Here is a 27,191-nt window from a genome sequence, read left to right as displayed (position 1 = left end):
TGTGAAAATGATGAAGAAGAAGAGAGCTAAAAACATAAGCAAAACATATAGAGAGCTTCTTGGATTGTGGAGGTACTATTTGGGAAAAAGTTGATATCACACAGTTAATAAAGTAGTCATACAATGGCACATTATAGGTCAGTTTGAGGTTTAAGAGAGAAGATATTTTAAAATTACCATGTATTTTCATATTTAATATTATTTCAACTTTATAAACACACACACACACACACACACACATATGGATGTATCTCCTTTTTTCATCCTACTATATTAGGGATGGGTATCTTCAGTATTGTGGACTGGGTCAATTAGAGGATATCAACATGCAGAAAAAGTTTCCTTTCATTCCCTTTCCTCTCCTTTCCTTTCCACAGGCAGAGTTTAGACACAGCGAGAGAGACAGAGAGAAAGGTCTTCCTTCTGTTGGTTCACCCCCCAAATGGCCGCTATGGCCAGCGTGCTGTGCCGATCCGAAGCCAGGAGCCAGGTGCTTCCTCCTGGTCTCCTATGCAGGTGCAGGGCCCAAGCACTTGGGCCATCCTCCACTGCCTTCCCGGGCCATAGCAGAGAGCTGGACTGGAAGAGGAGCACCAAGACAGAACCGGCGCCCGGACAGGGACTAGAACCCAGAGTGCCAGCTCCGCAGGCAGAGGATAAACCTAGTGAGCCACGGCGCCAATCATGATCTCCATTTTTGTAAAATCTGTTCTGTAGTCTTCTGGCCCCAGGCTAGATTATAGTCTACAGATGAGGATAAACTAGGTTATTCTGGAATTTCTTGACCCTAGGATTTACCCATTGGTTTCCTAAGTAGTGTAGCTGCTGAAGCCCCTTGTGGCTTTCTGTCAAATTTTGTAGTATGCTAGCAAAATATCTTCTGTTAGGTAGCTGAAGTCAGATTTCACCTGAATGAGAAAATTTTCTGCTGCCCATACTTTTTCAAGATTCCCTACCTACTAGCTTGGGTCCACCAGGTGGACCAAATGTAGACTGAAAAATTCCAGTGAACTTATCTGACATCCACAGTGAGCTAATAACTTATTTCTAATCAGATTTAAATCTTACCTTTAAGACTGGTCTCTACTTCAATCATCTTCCTTCTGTAAAGTTTCCTGAGCTCTGTGGTATGCTTGAGATTTTCATTGTATTCATCCTTAGTTAATTCCATGTACATAGTAATTACACATGCACTAAGGGATTTCCAAAAATTCTAGAAAATGATGAAAATGTTATGTTTATTTTGTTGCAAAAAGTTTTTAAAATCCATACATGGTATTTCCGTAATAGTATTTTTCATGAAATTTTTGAAGAATTTTTTGAAGTATCTTTTTCAAGCACAAATTTCAAAAACTTTATAGAAAATAAACTTACCATTTAATTGTATTTTCATAAAAATTTTGAAATATTGTCATATATATTAGATTCCCTCTTCAAATTGCAGTGTGGTTTGTGTATTCTGACTAGATTCTGATTCATAGAGAATTGGTGTGATGAAAGGTCCCTGTAGGAATTCCAGCAAAGATGGAGTTTGCAGATGGTTTGATCTTGCTCTTTGACCTGACGGCAATGCTGAGCTCATTGCCAATGGGAAATGGGTTGCTGATAATTCATGACAAGTAGTGGTATCACAATTAATCAAGGTTTTGCCCATTGTTGATTATGATCAAGTGCCAAGTGAAATCAGATTCCTGGGAGTCTAAATGGCTGCTGATCTTTACCAATATGACAGTGTGGCAGTTATGACTATAAGAATTCCAAGGTAGATGAACTTTGTCAAGTTCATTGTGGTACTTACAGACAGCGAACACTTCAGTCAAGTCATGGGCTGAGAACAAGAAATCCTTTATGATAAACTTCAGAGAATCTCTTAAGCCATAGGTTGATAATGTGACAAAACAAACACAATTTTCACTATGTAAGTTGATGAATTGTGTCTAAGTTGAATTGATAGTTTTATCAAAATTCTTATTCAAAATAAGGACACTTATTGGGAAATAATACAATCTTGAAACTTGGAATGGGGACATCTGGTACCATATGAAACTCATAATTTAGAGCTTTCAGTCACTCCTTGTCTCCATGGCCGATGGAAGCCTGCCCTTGGCATTTGAGGAGACCAGCCTTTAGTCATTTAAGAGTTCTGTTAGCACAGAACTAGGGTACATAACATGAAACAGAAAAGCACATTCTCCTTGAGACTGACCCTAACCCATATTTTCCCACTAGACCAGTGACTAGGATTAAATCTCAGCCTGATTTTTGAGTACAGAGATATCTTACAACCCAGGAGAAAATAACCTAATGAAAGATTTGCAAAACTCTACTTGTACATATCCATAGCAACCAGATGAATGATAATATGGTAGTGATATGGTGATAGTAAGTGGGCAAGGAGGGTCCTACGATGTAAGGGCCAATGAGGATGAAAAGTAACAGAATTTGGCAAATTTAACGAGTTGGATGCATTCACAAGGATTCAAGGTTTAATATGTTAGTTCTTCAGCTGGAGGTGACACTAAAAGAGCACTTGATTCACTGAATCTTAGATATAATTGAATTTATTGGGGATGAGATGCCAGAGTTTCCCTGGCATGTTGTAAAGCAGAGAATCTAGGGTGTTAGGGAGTAAGAATGCATGACTGGGTTTGTCATCTCTGAGCTGCCCTCTCGCCTACCACAATTACATTTCACAAGATGGTCTGGAAGATATTACCTTCACTAAGGCATTAGCAAAATACATTTGTGATGGGACAAGATAAGTTATTAAAAGTCTCTGGATGCTCTATGCAGAGCAGTTATGACTGTAGGGGATATGGACTTTGAGTTCACATCTCTGGTTTAAACAGGGTAATGATATCCCAGGAAAGCAGAATCTGAGTGGAGGCACTGATTCACTAAAGATTGGCTTGGCAAATATATTCTAAAGTGAAGCAGAGACACACTGACAACGAGGTTATTTTGGCTCATGTCAAATTTTGGTAGTGTTGATTTGAACACTGTGTCCCTAAGCATGAAATAAAAGAATGTTCTATTAGGTTATTTCTTAATCTATGCAAAAAGAAAAACTTCAGGATGATTGGGAGTTGGAAATGATGTTGGGCTGACAAGGGGAATGAGGTTATTCTTTGAGATTGTAAATGTGTTCCATATATTGATCATTGTGATATTTATATGTTGAATAATATTCACAAAACTTAACACGGTATATATTTAGGATCTGTGCATTTTGATATATGCAATTTCATCTCAGTTAAATACATGACAAAACGAACATCTCTGTTAAATGACAGAATAATTTTCCACCATTCTCATTGCAAAATGCTACTGTATTAGTTCCAAATCATAATCCCATCCAATCCAAACTTGCTCTTTTTTCTCATATCATACCACTTTCCCTATTGGAAAACTGCGCAGTTTACTCCCATCATAGTTGCCTGTCTTCCAGTTCTTTCAATATGCCAAAAAATAAAAAAAAAATCCCTCCAAAACCTGAGTTTTGTTTCATTTAATCCTCTTTCTATCTGGAATGTTTCTTTCCCATGCTGATAAAATTGCAGTTAATAAAAATAATGGTCAATACATGTGTTACTGCTACATGTTCCATGATTGAGTAGTAGGTGTGTACTATTATTACTACCTTTAGTAGACATTAAGGTTTTGACGTGGAGTATTAAACTTAGCAAGGTCAAGAAAGAAGTTACAGTGCATCAGGTTAAGCCACCAGTTGGAATGTTTGTATCCTGTATCTGATTCCAGTTTGAGTCCTGGTTACTCCACCTATGATACAGCTTCCTGCTAACATGCATAGGAGACTCCAATGGAGTTCTGGGGTCTTGGATTTGGCTTAGCCTAGCTCTGACTGTTGTGGGCATTTTGGGAGTGAACCAGCATCAAAAGGTATCTTTCTCCTGCCCGATTTATCAATTTATCTTTCTGTCGTGTGTGTGTGTGTGTGTGTGTGTGTGTGTGAATTTCAAGGAAATGAAAACAAATAAATAAGCACTGGAAAAAAATTTTTCAAAAGTCATCAACAAGTAGCAGAAGCAGGATTCCAAGTCAGGCATTTTGACTTCAGAGGAAAATACCAAACTGGTTATAGATATTTCTATTTCCCTCAGTTATTCAAGTCTTTGCTCAAATGTTACATTTTAAACCCTAGTTTCCTTTTCCCTTAATGTGCTTTATATTCTTATTTCTTTTTAGTCATAAATTGTATTTCTACCTATGACACTATGTTTATGTATTTGCCTTATCCTCCCCTATCAGAATTTGAGCCACAGGAAGATATAGCCTCGATTATTTTGTATTTGGCAGTATCCACAATACCTAGAACAGTATCTAAGCAATTGTGTACATTATTGTGAGCACTGAATGAATTTTATAGAACAATTCTATATGATTACTATTATTGCAACACCTTCACAGAAGCATATATTTTTAACTTATAATTGTTTTTTTAAACTTTATTTAATAAATATAAATTTCCAAGTACATCTTTTAGATTACAGTGGCTTTTTTGCCCCCCCCATACTTTCCCTCCCACCCGCAACCCTCCCATCTCCCACTCCCTCTCCCATTCCATTCACATCAAGATTCATTTTTGATTCTCTTTATATACAGAAGATCAATTTAGTATATATTAAGAAAAGATTTCAACAGTTTGTACCCACACAAAAACACAAAGTGTAACATACAGTTTGAGTACCAGTTATAGCATTAAATCACATTGTACAACACATTAAGGACAGAGATCCTACATGAGAAGTACACAGTGACACCTGTTGTTGACTTAACAAATTGACACTCTTGTTTATGGCGTCAGTAATCACCCTAGGCTCTTGTCATGGGTTGCCAGGCTATGGAAGCCTTTTGAGTTCACCGACTCTGAGCTTGTTTAGACAAGGTCATAGTCAAAGTGAAAGTTCTCTCCTCCCCTCAGAGAAAGGTGCCTCCTTCTTTGATGGCCCGTTCTTTCCACTGGGATCTTACTCGCAGAGATCGTTCATTGAGGTTTTTTTTTGTTTGTTTGTTTGTTTGTTTGTTTGTTTGTTTTCCAGAGTGTTTTGGCTTTCCATGCCTAAAATACTCTCATGGGCTTTTCAGCCGGATCTGCATGCCTTAAGGGCTAATTCTGAGTCCAGAGTGCTGTTTAGGACATCTGCCATTCTATGAGTTATCTGCGTATCCCATTGATGAACAACATAATACTTTATCCTTTTAGTATTTTTTTTGTTCTACTTAGTACTATTGGTTGAACTCTTTAATTAACACACAATTATTTTAGGTGTTTAAATTTAACTGAAAAGTGAACCCTGTTAAATATAAGAGTGGGAATAAGAGAGGGAGGAGATGTACAGTTTGTGACATGCTCAATCGAACTTGCCCCCAAACAGTAGAGTTAGAAACGTGCCAGGGGATTCCAATTCAATCCCATCAAGGTGGCATGTACCAATGCCATCTCACTAGTCAAAGTGATCAGTTTCAGTTCACAATTGATCATAATGAAAGGATTAAGAGTCAAAGATATCACATAAACAAGACTAGTGACTGCTAATACTAACTTAAAGAATTAAAAAATGGAGGCAATGATCTAACTTTCATTTAATAAATTAAATTTCCAAAGTACAACTTTTGGAATATAGCATCTTTTTCCCCCCATAACCACTCTCCCATCCACAACCATCCCATTCTATATCCCATTCCCTCTCCCATCCCATTCTTCATCAAGATTCATTTTCTTTCTTTTCTTTTCTTTTTTTTTTTTTTTTTTGACAGGCAGAGTGGACAGTGAGAGAGAGAGACAGAGAGAAAGGTCTTCCTTTGCAGTTGGTTCACCCTCCAATGGCCACCGTGACCTGCGCACTATGCTGATCCAATGGCAGGAGCAGGTACTTATCCTGGTCTCCCATGGGGTGCAGGGCCCAAGTACTTGGGCCATCCTCCATTGCACTCCCTGGCCACAGCAGAGAGCTGGCCTAGAAGAGGGGCAACCGGGATAGAATCGGCGCCCCGACTGGGACTAAAACACTGTGTGCTGGCACCGCAAGGCAGAGGATTAGCCTAGTGAGTGCGGCACCGGCCTAAGATTCATTTTCAATTATCTTTATGTACAGAAGATCAATTTAGTATATACTAAGTAATGATTTCAACAGTTTGCACCAACACAGAAACACAAAGTATAAAGTACTGTTTGAGTACCAGTTATACCATTAATTCACATAGTACAACACATTAAGTTCAGAGATCCGATATGAGGAATAAGTGCACAGTGACTCCTGTTGACACTCTTATTTATGATGTTAGTAATCACCCGAGGCTCTTGTCATGAGCTGCCAAGGTTATGGAAGCTTCTTGAGTTTGCCAACTCTGATCTTATTTAGACAAGGCCATAGTCAAAATGGAAGTTCTCTCCTCCCTTCAGAGAAAGGTGCCTCCTTCTTTGATGGCCCGTTCTTTCCACTGGGATCTCACTACCAGAGATCTTTCATTTAGGTCTTTTTTTTTTCTTGCAACAGTGTCTTGGCTTTCCTTGTCTGTGAAACTCTCATGGGTTTTTTAGCCAGATCTGAATGCCTTAAGGGCTGATTCTGAGTCCAGAGTGCTGTTTAGGACATCTGCCATTCTATGATTCTTCTGTGTATCCTGCTTCCCATGTTAGATCATTCTCTCCTTTTTAATTCTATCAGTTAGTATTAGCAGACACTAGTCTTGTTTATGTTTTCCTTTTGACATTTAATCCTATCATTATGATCAATTATGAACTGAAATGAGATGGCATTGGTATGTGCCACCCTGATGGGGTTGAATTGGAATCCCCTGGCACGTTTCTAACTACCATTAGGGGTAAGTCAAAAACATACATTTTAAAATGACAGTTCATTGTTTACATCCACACAATATGTTACTGATTACCTTAGGAGATTTCAAAATTGTTTTATGTTATATGAAACACTGATAAGGTTAATTTTCAAAATCTGTTTGTAGACATGTTTATATTTTCTTTGTATTTGGTTTCAGTTTATTTCATGCTATTCTGATCTATGACATTTTATATTACTATTTTTACTTTTGTGATAAAACATCTCTTCTATCCTCTATCTTCTAAGCTTTCTATCTTCTTCATTTTTTTATGCTTTATTTTGAATTCTGATATTTCCAGTTTTTCAATCTCTCCAAGAAACATTAGGCTTATGGAAGCTGGCTTTTGGTAAAGTATTAGCATAATAACAAAATTTTGAAAAGATTTGCATCTGTAAACAGAAGGCAAAGCATGCAATCTATCGCTACTGATTAGCCTGTGCACAGTGGGATATACTTTGGGACCATGTCTAAAGATGGCAAGTTCTTCTCCACTGTGGAAGTCCAAACCTCCAAAAGGAAAAGACAGAAATGAGTTCATTCAAACAGACACTAGATAACTCTCTCATTGGTCATTCACATTGTTTGTATGGAGTTGTCTATTGTTTGTTTTTAAATTATTACTTTAATTTTATGTATTTATGGGCTTGTGGTGATTCTGTACCTGGTGAGGAGTCTTCCTGCCTTGCCCTTGCAGGAGGTTGAAGGACATGGCACACCATGCCTCCTGGGAAGGACCCCACAACCTGACTGCTGGCAGGGGCAGGAGCCCCAGGCATTTTCCTCACCACAGCTCCCTGTTAAAGGGCCCTGTAATTGCCAATTAGGTGAACAGCTCCTGGGTGTGGCCCAGGCCCATTAGGACAACCTAGAAAGCTATCCTATCTAGTGACCTTCAAGCTGATTGGAGAATTGCCAATTTTGGTTCTATCCTTTAGCATTAATGTTGCCCTGAATTAGTTATGCCCCTTCTGCCTGCCCTTTAAAAAGTGTGCATGGTCACTAATAAAGTGGACATATTCATCGATACTTGTCTCTGGTGCTTCTTGCATATGAATGCTGTTGCCCACCATCTGGGCAGTGCATGCACCTTGCCAGTTGAGCTCGCATAGGATATATTAATTAACACAAGTAATTAATATGTGGAATTGTTTAAATTCTCCCCCTCATCCTATAGTCTCCAAATTTTCAGTCTTTCTAAACTTCTAAAAGTTTACTTGAATAAAATCTACCTCTATGGGTTGTGAATGGGAGAACATAAGTTTCATCATGCAGAACTACTGTTGAGTACTCTCAAGTGAGACTATGACAGCACATGGTATGAAAACCAAGGCATAAACCAGGAAGAGAAGGTTGTAAAACAGCTTTTTTTTTTTTTTCCATTCATCACTGAATCATCCGTAAGGGCATTTTGGATATTTTGTTATGAGGTTATAAGTTCTACTTAAAATATTGTATTTTAGCAGGCAGTCACCCCATTTATGTTTCCAACACAGGTCACATCCACTTCTGTGGCCTACAGTTACAGTGACAGTTTTCACAGCCTTTGCAGTGCTATTTTGGCAGCTGAGTTTGTGTGTGCTGCTGTTTGTGTACTGCTCCCTGCTGTGACTGATCTGACCTCTACTGTAACCGCCTGAGGGTTCCACTGGTGCTTCAGTTTTGGGAAAGGAAGTTTCTGGTTCTTGGGCCCAAGCACTGATTTTGGTGGAATCTTCCTGCCACAAATTTTTAAATTTAAACACGTCAATAGAAAGTGTGATAAATGCAATGAGAATTTTAAGATGATGTCTTCGTTTCTGCAGTTTGAGTAGTAATGTTACTTTCCAGGTGACAAAAGGGGATCAATCATTTTGGATCTGAATGAACTCATGACCTTAATTTCTAAAATAGAGAATTCAGTAAGCACTAAGGAACTTGTCTTTTAAATTTTCTTCATGTTTTTCCATATTAGGGCATCAAGAAGATGGTACATTTGCAAAGTAAATGTATAAACTTTTCATCTGCAGGCTTCAAAAGGGAAAAATATCTAAATTTCAGTTACCATTGTAGAAGAAAACAGACAAAATACGGTTTAGAGATGCTAAGGGTAGCACAGGCCAGTTTTGAAAACTATGTCAGAAAGTTAATGGCACTGTTGCCTGAGCTTGGATAGGGTTCATCTGAAACCCATTCAAAAACTTCAACTAAAATAGAATTTCAACAACCACCATAAACACATCCAGTTGTGGGAATATGGTGCTTATAAATTATACAAAATTATGGATTGTGGTTGGTCTTCTAGAGAGATTGGTAGAAGACGTCTTAACAAGGCTGGGTGTTATAGGTGCTCAGCATTCCAGAAGCAAAGCACAACATCTGAGTTTTCTTGCTAGCTCTAGGGGAGAGCAGTTATGATAATAAATTATATTCAAAGGAGACATAGCAGTTTGCATCAGCACTTGGCTTCAGGAAGTCTCCTCAGAAGGCGTCTCAGGACGCTGGAAGATCTTGCTGCATGAATTTCCACTCCATGCCCACACACGAATGCACAGTGTCCAGTAAACATCCATTGGCTTACCTGAATAGGATGTAGTTACAAAAAGCAATCCTTATTATCCATCTTTGTATTTCTGTATCTAGCCTAGCATTTGTTGAATTTATTTATTAAGGAAGAAATTTTGAATCTTAGATTTGAAAAATGATCCTTGGCTTTGCTGTATCCTGTGTTATAATTTCTCTCATAGGTAACTATGCAAAGCCTTCCCACTGGTTAAATATTTTCTATATCATACTTTACCACATCTTGAATGTAATTGTAATCTTCTCCTTTTTTAAAGTCAAAAATAAACTTCTTGGATCTCTATTCAGTTTTTATTTTTCTCTGTAAATTTACTGTCCTAATCTGAACACTCATTATGGTTCATGGAGATTTCTCTTTTTTAAAAAAAATATTGATTCATTTTCATTTTATTTGAGAGATAGAAAGTCAATGTGACAAATGGAGAGAGATCTTTCAATTAATAGTACATGCTCCAAGTAAACACAACAGGTAGGCATAGGCAAGGCTGAAGACTGGAGCAGAGAATCCCAAATGGGTCTCCCAAGTGGGTAGCAGGGGCCCAGGGACTTGAGACATCATCTGCTGCCTACTCAGGATGTGCATTAGTAGGAAGATGACTTAGAAATGAAACTGGGACTCAAGCCAGACACTCTGATATCTATGTGGGCATCAGGGCCTTAACCACTGAGCCAAAGGCCCACCCCTCATGGGTGATTTTTAACTCTCTCCTTGATACAGTTTCTGTGTTCCACTTGCACTCTATTACTTCATGCACCTCCAGTCTTGCTATCTTCATTCACATAATTATCCCTCAACCATAGCTTTTTCATATAACAAAGAAATTAGCAATTTTATATTTTTCCATTATTGCCAGAAAATGAAACTTGAATTTCCTAGCCTAATGTTCAAAAGCCATTAGTATTTTAGCTTTTAAATTTTAACTACCATCTTAAATTCATATATACTTGTGGTTCTGGTTCTAATTACTTTACATCACTTATTCTTTTTTTATTTTTTGTATTTTGAACATACCAACTTCCACACTTTTTAAAAAATATTTTATTTATTTATTTATTTGAAAGGACTAGTTGAGAGAGAGAGAGACAGAAAGAGAGAGAGAGAGAGAGAGATCTTCCATTTGCTGCTTCACTCCCTAAATGGTCACAATGTACAAGTTGGCCAAGAGGACATTAGGAGCCCAACCCTTCATTCAGGTTTCCCATGTCAATAACAGGGGCACAAGCACTTGGGACATCATCAGCTGCTTTCCCAAGTAGGAAGCTGGATCAAAAGTGGAGCAGCTGAGACTTGAACTACATCTATATGGGATGCAAGTGTCACAGGTGGCAGCCTAACTTGCTGTGCCACAACACTGGCCCCCAGCTTCCACACATTTATTAAAACTTAGCCTGCTACCTGGGACTAGGTAGCTTGTGATACCTCTCATCTCTCTTGTCCTGTGGAAAAACTTCTCACCTCTGGCTATTAGTTCTTCTTTGTGCCTTCACTAAGGATTCTATGCACCCTTATCTAATGATGAATATGCAAGCCTATTTTTTCAAGAGGTCCTTTTGGTTCTTTCTTATATTCCAAGAGTACATAATAGTATTTTCTTTTAAATTTAGAAAACCTATATTGGCATATTCTTTGAGATTCAATAACTTTTTTAAAGATTTATTTTATTTATTTGACAGGAAGAGTCACAGAGAGAGGTACATACACAAAGAGAGGTCTTCCATCTGCTGGTTCACTCCCCAGATGGCTGCAATGGCCAGAGCTGCACCGATCCAAAGCCAGGAGCCAGGAGCTTCCTCCGTGTCTCCCATGTGGGTGCGGGGGCCCAAGGACTTGGGCCATCCTCCACTGCTCTCCTAGGTCATAGCAGAAAGCTGGATCAGAAGAGGAACAGCCAGGACTAGAACCAGCGCCCATATGGGATGCCAGCACTTCAGGCCAGGGCATTAACCTGCTGAGCCGCAGTGCCGGCCCCAAGAGTCAATAATTTTTAATAGCCCTTGTCTCAACTGTTGAGCAACAGTACTTTTTCTTTATAGTATTTGTTGAACTCTTTATTTGGTGTAGGGTTAATCTGATGACTATAAAGTTCACTGAAAGTAGATCTTTATAAAAAGTAAGAATAGGAAAAGGAGGGGGAGTGGGGAGAAGAGTGGGAGTGTGGATGGGAGGGAGGGTAGGGTAGACAGTATAACTATGTTCCTGAATCTGTTACAGGAAATACATGAAATTAGTATACGTTAAATAAAATTTTTAAAAATTGAGAGAAATAAAGAAGAAGTTAGCTAATTAAAAAAAAATCCTGAATGTACGATTCATCGGTTACAATAGGAGTGCGTTAAGGGTTATCCAAATAAAATTATTGATATGAAAATGAACTGAGACAATAATATCAGCAACTGACAATTACATAAAAGTTACACTGTAAAGAAATAATGAGGGGTGGGCATATGGCTTAGCCGTTAAGGCACTCTCATGCCAACCACATCAGAATGCCCACCTGGGGTTCATACCTGGCTCTGCTCTTGACTCCAACAACCTGCCAACGTGAACTCTGGGAGTGAGGAAGCAGGGATAGCTCTTGTGATTGGATTCCTACTACTCATGTGGGAGGCCTCAACCCAGTTCCTGGCTCCAAGCTCCAGCAGCTGCTCAACCCTGACTACTGTGGGCTCTGAGGATGGAAAGAGTGGGGGAGAGTTCTCTGTTTCTCTGTCTCTGTCTCTCTCTCTCTCTCTCCCTCTAAAAGAAATAAAAATTTAAAAGAGATAATTGGAAACATAAAGGGTTATAAAACATATAAAACATTGTAAAATATGATTAAAAACTCAACCTATCATGGTAGGAAAGATAAAAATGCATTTGGAAAACAGTTTGCTTTATTGTTTGTAGTGGCATAGAAAATTAAATTGACAGTATTAAATTTTCAAATTTTAGTTGTCCTTTAGTTGCCAGAATCTCTATTAGGCACTTGAGATTCGATGGTATTAAAGATAGAAAAGTGCTTCTGCACCCTGTCTCCTTAGTCTCTGGTAGGGACTTCTGTGATGCACACACATTCCTGTGCATAAGTGCCAGGTGTGATCACACAATGCCAGGGAAAACAAACAGGATGGGATTTTTGTTCGTTTTTCTAGAGTATGTTGTTTGGACTGAAAAGAGAAGGATAATTAGAAGATAACTAGAGAAATAGTCAATCTTATTTGTATTAAAACTGATCTATTGCATTAGATTTAAAAGAGCATATTTTAACCGGACTATTAATAGCTAGGCTATTCCCAGGTTAGAGGAGTCATAGTGAAACAGGCACTTTCACATTTGGAGGAATAAGAAACTCCCTTCTTTTCTCCTGCCTGCCTTCCTTCCTCTCTCTCTCTCTCTCTCTCTCTCATGCTCTCTCCCCACTCTTTCCCTCTCTTCCTTCGGCATTACTTAGATTCATTCTTTCACTTGTGTTCAAATACATGTTTATTGGATTTTTCTGCTTTGCTTTAAAATGTAAAAGGTATGAGAAGCACTGCTCAGAATTTAACATCCTGTACTGCATAGTTTGTAGAATCCCAACTGCTCTTTATCAGGCAGCTGAGTTCATAAGGAAATCAACTAGTCCAAACTGAGGAGGGAGAAAAAGGCCTAGCTTAGGAGCTAAGGACAGGGGCCCTTGCTCATCTACGGCTGATGAATAGTGGGCCACATTTCAGACAGGAGGAAGAATTAAGCTAATTTTTAGAAGTAGAATGCTTATGAGTGATTGTGTACTAGAGTGAGAATATAGAAAATCTGAGAATTGCATTGTGGAGGGGGATTCCCACCCATTGAAAACCAATTTTTCTCAAATTGCAATAAGTGTGCGGAAGAAAAACTGGGGAAAGAGCCAGAGAACCACAGCAAAAGCTCCCTTTGGAGCAGGCCTAGTAGAGGAGTAGACAGATGCTGCCTGAAGGCCCAAAGCTGCCACCTGCCCTGAAGCACCCAGCCCTCAATGCAGGTGCAAGGGGGATAAGCAAGCTGCTCTCACTGGCATGCTCAGCACAGGGGCGAAGACCCAGTGCAGCTGAGGGAAGGGGACAGGAGACCTGAAATAGGGACAGGAGTCAGGCCAGGGCCCAGACTATGAATGGAAAAATCACTGGGAAGACCTCTGGGATCCAGCTCCCCAGTCATCAGATCCTTGCTTCTCAGCTCCAAATCCTCCCTTCTTTGTCTTGAGGGATACCGTTTTGCTTTGTTTCTTTCCCCAAGGGAACACTGTAGGAGGAGGGGTCCTCCCCTTGGTTTGGTGTGCTTTGATTCTTTTGGCTGTGAAGGGCGGCTGCAGAGACTCCTGGTGGAGCTCACCCAGGGAGTTCCAAGGGCACCTCACGGATCTTCACTGAGTGTCCACGGTGTAACCACGCTGGCTTCCTTCTGGGATGGGTACTTCAACATCACCTCCACAGACAGCCTTTCTGCCCCCTTGGGAGAGCCCCAGCCAGCTTCCCAAGGTTTTGCACAGCACCCTCCCCTCTGCCAGTATCTTCCCAGGAACTTTTTGATGAACGCAGACTCTGTCAGGTTCCTTGCAAGTTCAGTCACACACTCTTCTGGCTGACAGCTTGACACGTTCCTGTTGAATTTCTAGCCCGCCCACCCACTTCAGTATTCAAAAAATAATCCCTGCATTTTAGCTGTGACCCCTGGTTCACTGCCATCACCTTCATATCATCAGTTCTCTGAGGAGGGGTTTTCAACTTGCCAACCCCAACTGTAATATTTAACCCAGATGCATTAGTGCCCCAGTTGTGGATCAGCTCTGACCAAGGGCGATCCCACAAGCACATGCTGGAACCCTGAACACTCCAACAAATCTCAGTTTCAGCCTTGGGCAAGATTCTGCTCTCCAAAGTTTGAGTCTTCCTCTAGGCAGTAGGCTATCTTTTTTCAAGATTTATTTATTTATTTGAAAGGTGAAGTCACACAGAGAGAGAAGAAGAGGCAGAGAGTGATGGGTCTTCCAACTGCTGGTTCACTCCCCAGTTGGCCACAACAGCTGGAGCTGCACCTATCCGAAACCAGGAGCCAGGAGTTCTTCTGGGTCTCCTACATGGGTGCAGGGGCCCAAGGACTTGGGCCATCTTCTACTGCTTTCCCAGGCCATAGTAGAGAGCTGGATCAGAAGTGGAGCAGCCAGGACTCCAACTGGCACCTATATGGGATGCCGGCACTACAGGGGGTGGCTTTACCTGCTACTCCACAGCACCGGCCCAGCTATCTTTTATTGTTTTCTTTTATTCCCACATAGTAGTCAATGCCTTATAAATAGTTTAGAATAATTTCCTATCATTGTTACCTGATTTTCTTACATTTTTAATAATTGTATTTATGTATTCACCTTTATTTGAAAGGCAGAGTTGCAGATACAAAGAGGCAGAAACAGTGATCTTCTACCCACTGTTTCACTCTCCAAATGCCCACAAGAGGCAGGGCTCATCCAGGCCAGGAACTCAGTCTGGTCTTTCATTTGGATGACAGGGTCCCAGGTACAGAGGCATCATTGCTCCCTGCACTAGTGCGCATCAACATGAAGCTGGAATTGGAAATGAAGCTGGGACTTAAACCCAGGCACTCTGGCTTGAGATGAAGGTGTCCCAATCAGTGTCCTTTTTTAAAAAAAATTATTTATTTCAATTTTATTTGAAGAGGGGCAGAGACTGAGACAGAGAGACCTTTCATTAGCTGGTTTACTCCCCCAAACACCTGCCTTGTGACTAGAACTTAATAGATACAGAATCGATATTGATAGCTATTCCAAGAGATGCGTTTTGAAAATGATTTCTGGGATTGATTTGATCCTGCACTTTGGATTTATCTCAAAGGATGCACAGGGTCACTTATTAATTTTTTACCTCTAATCTGCAAATTCATAAAATCACCTTTACTGTAGCCCTGCATTTTTCTCCATTCTTAAGTTTTGACAGTAGAGGGCACTGGAGGGATACTGCGAGGGATGGGGCTTTAGCACTGTTCTAAAATGCTTTATTTCTTCCACTCCCGGAAACTGAGAAAAGCAAATGTTAGGTGAATTTCAGCAGCACTCACAGTTGGTATCATAAATGAGGGAATCGTTCTGGATGGAGCAGTAGCACCACTCCCAGGCATCTTCCCAGCAAGCTGTGCGGCCCCCGCTGGCTCCCTTGTGGTAGGTTAGCATGCCCTCTCCACACAATGCTCCGTCTATTTCTCTGAGGCAAGCCCAATTGTTTTCCCTAAAGCAGCACCTGGGTGAGTGCTATGGGCTTCCCCATTGAGGATCCTGGAAGTTTAGCCACAGCTCATGGGCTCTTACTGTATCCCACGGGCAGTCCAGCTAGCTTCCCCAGGTTTGGTAGAGTCTACACCATCAGTTTCCTGGTACTCCATGCTTGGTAGCCAGCTTGCTAGGAAGTGTAATACATCCCTTGCCTCCTTAGTTCATTGTTCTCCAGTGAATTTAGGTTAATTCAATTTGTGCCTGTTTAACTTCCCAGCAAGTTCAAACTGAGCAACCAAAGGCAGATCCATAACAAGTTTTCTTCAGCACCCTAAAAAGTAGTTTCCTTCCAACCATATGTGATCCTCTGGAGCTCAACTGGAGGACTTTCCTGTAAGCCATCCCTAGCTCATATTTTCTTGACCACAAACCTCATCTCACAAGCACCACAGTGTCAGCCAAGATAATCCTTGGCCTTGGAGTAACTCAGGAGGCTTCTCCTTTATCCAGTGGGCTGCCATCACACTGCCTCCAAAGATGTCTGAATCCTAGCCTTGCGATGACCCAAGCTTCATTGTTTGTTTCAGTCATGAATATACTTTTGCAACCAAAGGATAACTTTTTAGATTTCACTTAACATCTAGTACTATTTAATTACCTGTACATAGTTAATCATTCCTGACATTAAACATTTCCTGTTGTATTACCTATGAATACAGGTTGGATCTAGACTTTGTAAGGGAAGAACAGATGTTGACTCAGAGAAACATAGAGTACCTATTCTGACCCACTACTTGAAGAATTTACCAAGTAACAAATACTGCATTATGGATGGGGGAACATGGAAAGCATGGATGGAGACATGTGTAAGGCACAATCCAAAAGCAAGAACTAATGGTACAGCTAAAGCTAACATTGAGGAACAATCACATCTCATGGTAAACACAAAGGGAAGTTAGAGGAGTCTGAAATCTTTTATGTGCTGGAGAACTGAGATAACCAATGCAACCAAAACTTGAGCAAAGAACACTTGCTGTCTTGACTGACTCACCCTCTGGGCTGCAGTTTGAACAACAGATGAGGTGCATTCTGGACCAAGGTTTTTAGTCAGTCTTCATAAAAAGAGGCATCAGTGGATGCAATAATTCTGAAGGAGGAATAGGGAATTTAAAGGTTGGCCAATAGAAATTGTCCAAATTGAAATATAAAGGGAAAAATATGGAAAAAATGGAGCACTCAATTTGAGTGTTGAAAATATCAAACTGCTAGACACACTCATAACTGTCCCCTAGAAGCAGAACAGAGAGAAAAGGTGATCAAAAAATATATTTCAAAATATAACTGCAATGAATTTTCCAAAATTCATGAGAGCACTAACACAGATTCAAAAAACTAAGAGAAAGAATAAATAAAAATTCAAACTAACCTGCAAAATGTAATAAAAAGAAAACCTTGAATACATTCTATTTTAACAGCTTAAAAGCAAAATACAAAGAGAAAAATCTAGAGTACAGCTAAAAGAAAAGTAGACATTTCACAGAGTTATGAACTAAGATAAGAATTAGATTTTCATGAGTGGGTATGTAAGTCAGAGGGGTAGGATTGAATTTACGAAATTAAAGATAATTGAAAATGAATCTTGATGTGAATGGAATGGGAGAGGGAACGGGAGATGGGAGGGCTGTAGGTGGGACGGAAGTTATGGGGGGGGAAGCCATTGTAATCCATAAACTGTACTTTGGAAAATTATATTTACTAAATAAAAGTTTAAAACAAAACAAAACAAAACAAAATTATGAGGATAAAAACACATATTGAATTGGAATTTTCTGCCTTCCTCTCTTTTTCATTCCCTCCCTTCTTTTTCTTTCTTTGTAATTGATAACATTATTTATATTTGTACTGTACATCCTGATGTCTTGATACACATTTGCATTTGGGAATTTAAATAAAGATAAATATTGTTACATTTTTTAGAAAAAATTATTTAATGTCTATCCTTTTTGAAATGTTCATGTGTACAATGATTGTTGTTAGCTGTATTTGTCATGTTGTAAAATATACATCCTGAAATTATACTTCCTATCCAAGTGAAATTTTGTATTTTGACCAGTACCCCCATCACCCAATTCCTAGTAACAAACGTTCTACTCTCTGCTTCTGAGTTCAGTTTTTTAGATTTCACACACACTGAGATAACATAGTATTTGTCGTTCCGTGCTTGGCTTATTTCATTTCAAATACTGTTTTTCAAGTTCAATCATGCTGTCATAACCGACAGGATTCTTTAAAAAAAAAAAAAACTAAATTGTATTGGATTGTAAGTATCGTTTGTTTATTTATTTATTTATTTATTTATTTATTTTTATTTTGACAGGCAGAGTTAGACAGTGAGAGAGAGAGACAGAGAGAAAGGTCTTCCTTCCGTTGATTCATCTCCCAAATGGCTGCTACGGCCGGTGCTGTGCCAATACAAAGCCAGGAGCCAGGTGCTTGTTCCCTGTATCCCATGCAGGTGCAGGGCCCAAGCACTTGGGCCATCCTCCACTGCCCTCCCTGGCCACAGCAGAGAGCTGGACTGGAAGAGGAGCAACTGGGACTAGAACCCAGTGCCCACAAGGGATGCCAGCGCTGCAGGCGGAGGATCAACCAAGTGAGCCATGGCGCCGGCCGCCTTTTTTCTTTATACAAAGAGAGAAAGGTCTTCCTTTGCCATTGGTTCACCCTCCAATGGCCGCCATGGCCGGCGCGCTGCTGCCAGCGCACCGCGCTGATCCGATGGCAGGAGCCACATACTTATCCTGGTCTCCCATGGGGTGCAGGGCCCAAGGACTTAGGCCATCCTCCACTGCACTCCCTGGCCACAGCAGAGAGCTGGCCTGGAAGAGGGGCAACCGGGACAGAATCCGGTGCCCCGACCGGGACTGGAACCCGGTGTGCCGGCGCTGCAAGGCGGATGGTTAGCCTATTGAACCGCGGCGCCGGCCTTTATACATTTTACTATTAACACTTATTTTTATTCCAAGATTGGCTATTGTAATAGTGCTGTGGTAAGCAAATGCAAAGAAAATACCTAAGACAGAACTCACAGAATTTCCAGTGATCAGATTACAGCAAAGATAGGAAGTAAAGGAAGAAATTGAAGTTTGGTTTAAAAAAAAAAAAAGACATGAAAAGGGAAGGAAAACAATTGAAAAGACAAGTAGCAAAGAAATATTCAATGGGATTTTTCCACTGTAGGAAAACTGGTTATGCAATTGCAGATTGACAAGCAATCCTTGAACATCAAAATATGAGCATTCTTGAGCACCAAGATATGTTGATGAGGGTCCACAGAGCAAGAAATAAGAAAGTAGACCCATATCTTCATGAATAGTTTTCTGCAAAATTTTGTTTTTGGGGGAATGAGACATTTGTCCAGATCCTGCCCTATTGGTTTCTTGTTCAAAGTATTATTATAATACATATTTATTTATAATCTGTCACCAAATTTATATTTTAAAAGCATTATACAAAATATACTTGCTATTTTTAGAAGTGAAATGTGATACACAATTAGTGAAATAAATGAGAGGATTGCACTGGGAGTATATTGTTGGAAGTCCTTATACCACAGCTAAACTTACCTAATATTTAAATGTAGACTACAATTAACCAAATGCATATAATATATATCCACATATAATATTATATAACCAAATATACATTATATATTCCACAGAGAGGAGGGAAACACATTAATTATAAAAGAGTTCTAATTAGAAATATATAATGGGACAAAACAAAAACACTCAATCCAAAAACAACAGAAAAGTGCAAAATAAACAAAGATCAAATAAAATGTGCAGAAAATAAATAGGAATATTTTAATTCAATCATATCAATAATAAGATTAAAGATTATTGATCTAAATTAGGATCCAGTAAAATAAGAGCCAAATCCAGTGATGTCCATTTGTTTGAAATGGATATGGTTGATGCTACACTGACAGAATTCATAAGTTGTGACAGACTTTGTGGTCTGAAAAAAATATCTCTGGTATGAAAGATCATAGGTTTAAAGTTATCAGATTTGCTTGATAACTTTGTCTTAAGAAAAAAGAAAAGTCCAAAAACGTGTCTAAAACATATCTTAAAGAAAGAAGGAAATAGAATTGAGTAGCGATCAATAAAATAAAATAGGATAAATGAGAGGATAAAATCAGAAAACTCAAGGTCATTCTTATTTTTTTTTAAAAGATTTATTTATTTTACTTGAAAGCCAGAGTTGGCCGGCGCCGTGGCTCACTTGGTTAATCCTCCGCCTGTGGCGCTGGCACCCCATATGGGCGCTGGGTTCCAGTCCCGGTTGCTCCTCTTCTAGTACAGCTCTGTAGCCAGGGAGGGCAGTGGAGGATGGCCCAAGTGCTTGGGCCCTGCACCTGCATGGGAGACGAGGAAGAAGTACCTGGCTCCTGGCTTTGGACTGGCGCAGCGCCGGCCATGGCGGCCATTTGGGGAGTGAACCAATGGAAGGAAGACCTTTCTCTGTCTCTCTCTCACTGTCTATAACTCTACCTGTCAAATAATAATAATAATAATAAAGTCAGAGTTACACAGAGAGAGGAGAGGCAGAGAGAGAGAGAGACAGAGAGAGAGAGAGGTCTTCCATCCGATGGATCACTCCCCAGTTGGATACAAAGGCCGAATCTGTGCCAATCCGAAACCAGGAGCCAGGAGCTTCCTCTGGGTCTCCCATGAGGGTGCAGGATCCCAAGGATTTGGGCCATCCTCTACTGCTTTCCCAGGCCACAGCAGAGAGCTGGATCAGAAGTGGAGCAGCCAGGTCTCGAACTGGTGCCCATATGGGATGCTGGTGCTTGCTGCAACACAGGCTGGCAAGGCCATTCTTTTTTGAAAAGTGAAATGGACAATTATCAAGCCATACTGAACAAGTACACAAATTATAAAATCAAAAATGAAGGAGATGACATATAGACCATGCAGACATAAAAATTACGAGAGATTATGTTCATAAAGATTTTTCTTTTTAATTTTTGAGATAACATTTTAAATTTATATTACTTTCAAAGATTTAATGTTCCACCAAATCAAGACTTCAACAGAAAAAGCAGTAAAATGACTGTAGTGCAGTAGGGATACAGGCAAACACTATAAACAATATTCAAATGAAAAGATGTCTTTTTAACTCTTATACCGTAAATTTTAAAATAGTTGCAGCTCATTAAAACTATAGTAGTAGATCATTCTTAATAAGTTGTTTGACAAAGATTTAAAACGAAAGGTGACAAAACACTTTATTTACAGGAAAACTGATACACACAATCACGGGTATTAATTTAAAAAACCAAAAATCAAATGTAAAAACAAAAAATGATATTTATAAAGTTGATAACTCAAGTGATGAGGAAAAATGTTCTCAAAGACAATATGAAACCTTCTAGACCACAAACCTAGGATGTCTTCTCATGTATTTAGATTTGTTTTAATTTCTTTCAACTATGTTCTGCAGTTTTCAGTGCATAAATATTTTATATGTTGTACTAAATTTATATATATTCATTCTCTGATACTATTTAGGTGGACTGTTCATTTTCTAATGTTTATAAATACACTTGATTTTTAAAATATTTGTCTTGTAAACTGAAACCTTGCTGATCTCCTTTATTTGTTTTAACAGAGCATGCGGCTTCTTGGGATTTTCTATATACACAATTGTGTCTTCCATAAATACTTGCAGAGATAACTTTCGTTATTTGAATTTGGTTTCCTTTGCTCCTCACTTTTTCTTGCCTAGTTGTCATGGCTATCCAATTCAGTATAACTTTAGGTATAAATGACAAGAGGATACATCGTTCTCCTTTTTCTGATTTTACAGTCAAAGTATTCAGCTTTTCGTAGTATGCAATTAGCTATGGGATTTTTGTAGCTTCTTATTATATTAGGGAGTTTCTTGCTACTTATTTCTAGCCTGTTGACTTTTTATCATGAGAGGCAGTAGGAGTTTTATCAAGTGGTTTTCTGTTCCTATTGATATGAATGTTGCATTATTTTCTTAATAAAGTGACTCACACTAATGATTCTTGAGTGTTGAGTCAGCCTTAGTTCATTTCTTAAGTCATAGAATGGTGCCACGAGTCATCTTTTGTAGCATGTATCATAGTTTCACTCATTTAAAAGCTGAATAATATTCAATTTTATGTGTATGTACCCAATGTGTTTGTTTATTCCTCTGTTGATTAAGCTTGAATTACTTTCACCTTTTGGCTATTGTGAAAAATACCACTGTTAACATTGGTGTGCAAATACCTGATTGAGTCCTTGGTGCCAAATTCTGGGCAGGTAATCAGAGATTCATATGGTAATTCTATTTAATGTTTCCCACAGTGCACATCATTTTCCTTTCCCACCAACAATGCACAAGTATTCCAATCTTTCCATATTCTCATCAACACTTGTTGTTTCCTGTTTTTATTTTTTTTGTCAGTAGAAATCCTGCTAACTGTGACATGATATCTCATTGGGTTTTGATTTGCATTTACCCAAGAATAACTGATGTTGAGGAACTTTTTCTGTGCTCATGACCTTTGTATATTTTAATGTTGGTTTGTTTCTTCCTTCTTACTGAGATGCACTTTTAAACTGGATATTAATCCCTCATTAGGTACATGATTTGCAAATATTCCCTCCCATTCTATTTATCACTTTCTCACTCTGTTGATAGCATCCTTTGATATACAAAAGTGTTACATTTTGATGAATTGCATTATCTTTTGATATCTATAGTTTTGCTGTCATATCTAATAAATGATTGCTAAATCCAGCATTTTGAAGCCTTTCCTGACATTTTCTTCTAAGACTTTAATAGTTTGAAATCTTACATTTGAGTGTATGATATATTTAAATTTTGCATGTGATATAAGGTCCAACTTCATTTTTTTTTTTGCTTGTGGAAGCATTTGTTTCAATTTTTTTGTTCATTTCTCATGAATTTTTTTAACTTTTATTTAATGAATATAAATATTCATTATATATATAAGTACACCTTATGGATTACAATGGCTTCCCCCCATAACGTCCCTCCCACCCGCAACCCTCCCCTTTCCCTCTCCCTCTCCCCTTCCATTCACATCATGATTAATTTTCGATTCTCTTTATATACAGAAGATCAGTTTAGCATACATTAAGTAAAGATTTCAACAGTTTTTATAATGTTAATCTCTTTATTGATTCACATGTCTGGTAATATATTGACAGCTGCTTTATTTTAATTCTTCAGACATAGTTTCCTTTAGGTCTTTGAACTTTTCATAACAATCGCTTTCAATTTTTTATCTGCTACCTCCAATATCCAAACACCATCAAAACCACTTGTCTTGTCACATTCTGCCAACTCCTATCCCCTTGTTTGACTGCTTCCTGTTTCTTCACAAATCTTGTAATTGTTTTTGTACACTGCATGTTTTAGACAATATGTCGTTGGAATATTAGATACTAAATATCCTTCCCTGAGAGCTTTCTTAAAATTTTGCTTGTGTGCTTAACTTTTTGGTTATTGATTTTGCTGATTCAGTTCACTGGAGTTTGTGTCTCCTGTGTCATGCAGCCTTTGATGTTTCTGATTAATTGGTTTTTTGTTTTTATCTTTACTAATAGCTTTGTACCTTTTTCTTTGAAACCCTTTTATTTAATGTAAAGTCATTGACTGAATAGTTGTGGCCAAGCTCTCTGTGAGGGTTTTATCTTTATTTTAATTAATGAATTAAAAAATCAATTTGCATGAGAGGCAGAGAGATAAGGATAGAGGGACAGAGACAGAGATCTCCCATCCACTGCTGACTTCCAAATGCCCGCCAACACCTGGGTGTGGGCCAGGCTGAAATAGAGCTCTAGAATAAGGGTCTTGCTCTGGGAGAGGGGACCACCTTCATCACTGAGTCTGATAAGACAGTTATTCCACAACCCAGGGCCGGGGCGGGTGGTGGTGGTGGTGCAGTCGGGGACTGAATGCCATGGCTACACTTGTTCTTATCCTATTGCCATAGGTTCCTTTGCTTATTTTCTCTGGAGGGGTTGCAAGGCCTTAATTAATCTCCAGATGATTTAAACAATTATCTGTGTTAATATGGACCTACTTAACAGATGTGCTCCTCGGGAAAAGGTATTTGTGAGTTCCTCACTTGGCCATTTTAGGAGTCTGTCCTTGCCTTTCTTCTTGTGTTAGTCTGATTTATGGTAGAATGAAATTGAGTCCGAGATGCATATTAGTTTGATCGGGCTCCTCATTCTCCGTTTGTTTTGTAGGTTTTCTCTAGTCCAGATGAATTATTTCAAACTTGTTTCTAACTTGAGTGCTATTGGTTTTGTGTATTATTTTTTGTTTTTAAGTGCAAGGCTGGACAACTAGAAATGCCCTGACTAATGTTTGTTCATAATAACCTTTCTCATGGTCAACCTTGGGGCCATAAGAATTTAATTCAAGAAGTTGTCAAAATGTTTTGACACCAGGGACTCAATCAGGTATTTGTACACCAATGTTAACAGTAGAACTTTTACTACAGTATTGAGTGATGAGATAGCTCACTCTCACCTTGGACACTTCTCATCAATTCATTATATCTAGTTATTCCCCACTACACATGGCACAAAACAGTTTATAATTTCACATTCTGGATACCCTGGAACCCTGATTTTGCTTTAACTTGGCTTCCATTAGTCTCCATGGGGGTAAGAGAAGTAATGGCCACAAAAACATGATTAATGCAGCCCATGTGGTCCAGCTTACTTGTAAATTACCACCTAAAATATGTATCACCCATATCTGTCAATCTAATAGAAATATAATGTGCACTGTGGCCCTAATTAAAATTTTTCTAGTGTCTGCATTTTAAAAAAGAAATAGGAACAACATCCTTTAGTACTGCATTTTATTTAACCAATATATCTAACATATTATCATTTTAATAAAAAATATTGTGATATTTCACATTAATTTATACACTGTGGATTTTATATAGCATATATACTCATATAACATAAATGAGATTAATTGAAAGTGTTGTGGATACGGAAAGTAAAAGATAAGCTTTATTTGACATAATTTTTTTCAACACATACACTTTTTTTTACTATGTCTTCACTGTGCATTTTACATTTCCATTACATCTCAAATAAAACTAGACATGTTTCAAGTGTTCAATGGCCACATGTGGCTAGTCCCATCATATTAGACATCATAGCTCTATGGGAATTAGCAAACAATCTGATCCACCTTCTTATATCTTACCTAAATATATTGAGTATATTTAATATTGCTACAGTTAGTTACAATTAAATGTGACTTTTGTTAGGCATTAAATGATAGAAGACAGATGAGTTTCTATTATTGTTATTTCAGATAAGAGCTAGCCCAGAGTGATTAAAATCAAGTCATTCACAATAGAAAAACAGGAAGCATGCAGTTATGGAATATATCAAAAGACAATTACATGCACATTTTTCTAAAGAAGGCAATTTCACTCACATTATCCCATATGATCCCTGTGAAATCCCTATGAGGTAAGTGAGGCAGGTGCCTCTTTTTTGTCTCTGAGACAAAAGCTCAAAAGCCCTTGAGGGGGCAGACACGCAACACAGGAGCAAACAATTTGGGACTAACCATGCCATGCTTCAGACTTTGGCTTTCCTGAGTTAGTTCCCTGGTGATGTGGATGATGAGATGCCAAATATTCCTCCAAGACATTTTATTAAGGTAAAGAAACAAAGCATACTCAAGGCTTAGTTTTAAGATGCAGTGTAGAAATATTATTTCAGGTGCGGGCCGGCACTGTGGTATAATGGGTAAAGCCACTGCCTGCGGTGCTGGCATCCCATATGGGTGCCAGTTTGAGACCCGGCTGCTCCAATTCCAATCCAGCTATCTGCTTTGGCCTGGGAAAGCAGTAGAAGATGGCCCAAGTCCTTGGGTCCCTGCACCTGCCTGGGAGACCTAGAAGAAGCTCCTGGCTCCTGGCTTTGGATTGGTGCAGCTCCGGCCATTGCGTCCAACTGGGGAATGAACCAGTGGATGGAAGACCAATCTCTCTCTCTCTCTCTCTCTCTCTCTCTCTCTCTCTCTCTCTCTCTTTCTCTCTCTCTCTTTCTCTCTCTCTCTTTCTCTCTCTGCCTCTGCTTTGTGTAATGCTGACTTTCAAATAAATAAATAAATCTTTTAAAAATGAAATATTATCTCAAGTCTCCAGAGAAATTTTTCAATGATTGTCTTAGTAAACTGTTTTTTAGGAGAATATTTGTTTGATATTTCTGACACCAAGAATCCAAATACACACACACACACACACACACACACACCACATACCACATACACAAAAACACATATATGAGAATAAAGAAAATGAAGTGCTGAGGTGAATGTCTACAGTGGGTATGAAGGCATTTTCAGCACAATGCATTTACTTATACTTTATAAAAGAATTTATTAATGAAATTTTCTTCTCAAAACAAACTGGGGATGGCTGTTAGTGTGACGTAGTAGGTTAAGCAGTTGCTCAAGATACAAGCAGCCCATTTCAGAATGCTTGTGCAAGTCCCAGGTACTCAACTTCTGATCCAACTTCCAGCTGATACACCTGGGAAAGCTGTGGATGATGGCTCAAGGGTCTCTGCCCTTCCTGTGGGAAACTCGTGCAGACTGGCTTCAGTCTGGCCCAGCCCTGGCTGATGTAGGCCTTTGGTGACTAAACCAGTGAATGGAAAACTCTCTCTCTCTCTCTCACTCTCCCTCCCACCCCACCCCTGTCACTTTGCCTTACAAATAAGTACATGGAAACCTTAAAAAAAAAAAAAAAATACGTGCAGAGACCTGGGAAGTGATTGGCCGCTTGTTTATGTTTTAGGGGAGGTAAATTTCATATCACACAAATAACTTGCCGTGGGTCACACAGTTTCAGAGTGCAGTTTCAAAATGCAGTCAGTAATAAGATGAATTAAGGATTTATTTGGAATTTTGATTCATTTTTACCATTTCTATGTCGCCTTTTGTATACACAAAAAGTAGATTTAAATGGAAAGACTATTTATGTTTTATTTTGTAGATAACCTAAGTTTAGCTAACAATCCCTCTTCCAATTTATACAGAATACATATTGGATAAGAGATAACAATGAATTTTGGAATTTTGAAGGTACATTGATGAATGGTAACTATCTTTTTTTTTTTTTTTTCACTTTAAATTGCGTCATTTATTTTAGTCTCTCGATATAGTTATCCAAGTGTAACATGTATTTTCTTTTTTTTTTTTTAAGATTTATTTTTTTTTATTTTTTTATTTTTTTTATTTTTTTTTTAACTTTTATTTAATGAATATACGTTTCCAAAGTACGAATAATGGATTACTATGGCTTCCCCCCCATACCGTCCCTCCCACCCACAACCCTCCCCTTTCCCACTCCCTCTCCCCTTCCATTCACATCAAGATTCATTTTCGATTATCTTAATATACAGAAGATCAGCTTAGTATACATTAAGTAAGGATTTCAACAGTTTG

The sequence above is a fragment of the Oryctolagus cuniculus genome, chromosome 6 (genome assembly GCF_051225735.1).
Source record: "Oryctolagus cuniculus isolate XC-2025 breed Fujian yellow rabbit chromosome 6, ASM5122573v1, whole genome shotgun sequence".
NCBI classification, from domain to species: domain Eukaryota; kingdom Metazoa; phylum Chordata; class Mammalia; order Lagomorpha; family Leporidae; genus Oryctolagus; species Oryctolagus cuniculus.
This window is presented reverse-complemented; position numbering follows the sequence as displayed.